This window comes from Bos grunniens, chromosome 5, assembly GCF_055505025.1.
Source record: "Bos grunniens cultivar Pamir isolate PY7600 chromosome 5, Bosgru_T2T1.0, whole genome shotgun sequence".
Classification (NCBI taxonomy): domain Eukaryota; kingdom Metazoa; phylum Chordata; class Mammalia; order Artiodactyla; family Bovidae; genus Bos; species Bos grunniens.
The window spans coordinates 15,152,048-15,154,963 of NC_141169.1; positions in this window are offsets into that span (position 1 = coordinate 15,152,048).

Below are 2,916 nucleotides of genomic sequence, written 5' to 3' on the forward strand. Positions count from 1 at the left end.
GCCTTCAGTCTTCCCAGTATCAGGATCTCTTCCAATGAGTCAGCTCTTTGCACCAGGTGGCCAAAGTACTGGAGCTTTCAGTTTCAGCATCAGTCCTTCCAATGAATATTCAGGGTTGATTTCCTTTAGGATTGACTGGTTGGATCTCCTCACTGTCCAAGAAACTCTCAAGAGTCTTCTCTAGCACCACAATTCGAAAGCATCACTTCTTTGGCACTCAGCCTTCTTTATGGTCCAGCTCTCACATCTATACATGACTACTGGAAAAACCATATCTATGACTATGTGAATTTTTGCTGGAAAAGTGATATCTCTGTTTTTTAATATGCTGTCTAGGTTTCTCATAGCTTTCCTTCTAAGGAGCAAGCATCTTTTAATTCCATAGCTACAGTCGCTGTCTGCAATGTTTCTGGAGCCCAAGAAAATAAAATCTGTCACTGAGATATCTGAAACCATAAATTTTGGGACTGCCAAAGGCATCAGTATTCCAACCTCATGACCAGTGACCAGTTTCAGACTCTGGATTGGTTAATCCTTTCCAAGCAATATTTTCCCATGTACATTATATTAAGCCAAATTTCAGACTTACACTATCATTGTCTTACTTGCTTTTCTTTGTGTCATCATGCCCATGTTTTTCCTTGGAGTCCTAATTCCATACTTTTTCACAGTATATTTTCTCAAGACCCAAATGTTCACTGGGTACTTTGCTACACTATGCCACTTTGAATCTCAAAAAAAAGAAAAAAAATTTTTGATTAACTGAAATTCAAGACCTTCTTTACTCAAACATGTTCAGATCTACTTTTTTTTCCCATATAAATAGCACCCCAATCTTTTGAAGATGCTCTCCCAGTTTCTCTGATTATGGATATTATTAATATTGCTAAGAAGTCAACTCTGGTTTTCTGGTTTTCCTTTTCTGTTTTTTTGTTTAATGATCAAGTGCCTAGAACAATACCTTGCACATGATTGTTCCTCAGTTAATACTGACTGAATGAATGACTGATTATTTTTCAGGCTTTATTCAAGATTAGTCTCCCCATGGGTTTATCCTTGTTGTTTAGTCATTAAGTTGTATCTGATTCTTTTGCGACTCCATAGACTGTAGCCTACCAGGCTCCTTTGATCTTCGGTTTTCCCAGACAAGAATACTGGAGTGGTTTGCCATTTCCATTTCCTTCTCAGGGGATCTTCCCAACCCAGAGATCAAACCTGTGTCTCCTGCATTGCCAGGTAAATTCTTTACCACTGAGCTTCCTGAGAAGCCTCATGGGTTTAATCTAAAAGGAATCAAATTAAAGGCAACCAAAGTACTGCCACTCTATTGGCCTAGAGTTAAAATTTTTCACAGAATCACTGAAATACAAGATACAATACAGCAAAGAATCGCTTTGCCACCTATGGCAGTAAGACTGTGAATTTAAAAAAAAAAAAATTATCTGTTTTCCCTAGATCATTTGCTTCAGCCATGCTTGCATTCTTGGTGCTTGTTAAAGCTCCATGCCTTGCTTAAGGCCAGGGAATCTTCTATAGATATTGGCATTGATTGCTATAAAGACAAAAAACATACCTCAACAAGGGAAAAGTCACCCACAAAGTCTTCATTCAGAAAATGGCATTTACAATTGCTTTCTCTCTTAGTCTAGTCTCCAGAAACACCAACTGCCAGTTCTAATTCGAGGCATCTTTTCTCCCCTCTATATACAAATCCTAATTTTTGTTTCCCTTTTGCACTGCTTGTTTTGGCTACAGGATTGTTAGAAACGAATAGAGTACCACCACCAGTTAGAGCCACTCCTTTCAGCAAGCCAGAATCCTTGACCTCTCAGTGTCCATTTGTTTCTAAAACTGTCTTCTGCCTTGTTTATCCCCAAGGATTCCATCTGCACCCAGGTGACACACTTATTTTATATCTTTAGTCCTGGTATATTTATTTTTATAAGGATTTTGTCTCTACAGTCACTGCTCAGATAATTTTACCAAAAAACAGCAAACCAAAACAGAATACTTAAAACTCAAGAGATATAAAAATCCATTCAATGGTTAAACTTCAGAAAAACCATTTAAAACTAATAAATAAAAATGATGTTAAAATACATTTTTGAAAAATTAAAGTGTGACTTTCATATAAATCTAACATGAAAATCTGTCAAAGATTATATTCAATTTTATTATTCAAAAGCTAACCAGTAAGATGATAAGACTAATTAAAGGAAGATTTGAGAACCAAGGGTTTATATAATCAGTCAGTCGACAGACTGCTAAAAGGAACTGTCTAACAGATACAGAAGCGATTTATGTCCTTTAAGGCCATACAACTGTAACATTTGCATTTATCTATTTCTACCAAACAAAAATCTTTAAGTTCACATGTAACACTAACAGTTTTTAGGACTCAAATAAAATTTTAAATTCTAAGTCAAGCACAGTGTTTTCTTTGATAAAGTTAAATAAGTTTTGGATGAGCCTGTTTTTTAGACCTAAAAATATATGCAAGATTTGTAAGTCCATCCACCTGTTATATTTCAAATTTGGATAACTTTTCTTAGCAAAAGAAAATCAAAACACAAAGAGAAGTTCTGCAGAGAAGATTTAACATTAGATTAAGAGTTTAATCTGAGATTTTTTTCTCTTTATAATTGAGCTGAGATACTAAGAAAAAATAGGAATACTTATTATAAGTAGCATCATCATTTTTGCCAACTGCAAGCATAGATTTTAAGAAGATAGTAATTCAAGTAGAAATAGCATTCAGTCTAAAATAGCACATATTCAATTCAAGCACTGGAAATAAAAGAATGTTAAAATTAGAAGGATATGGATAACTTTACTTTTTTAAAAAAGAATGGGTATCACTCAGTAAAGCCTTTTTTTCTTTAATTGTGGAAGTTTCCCTTAGAGGTTTTCCCCATA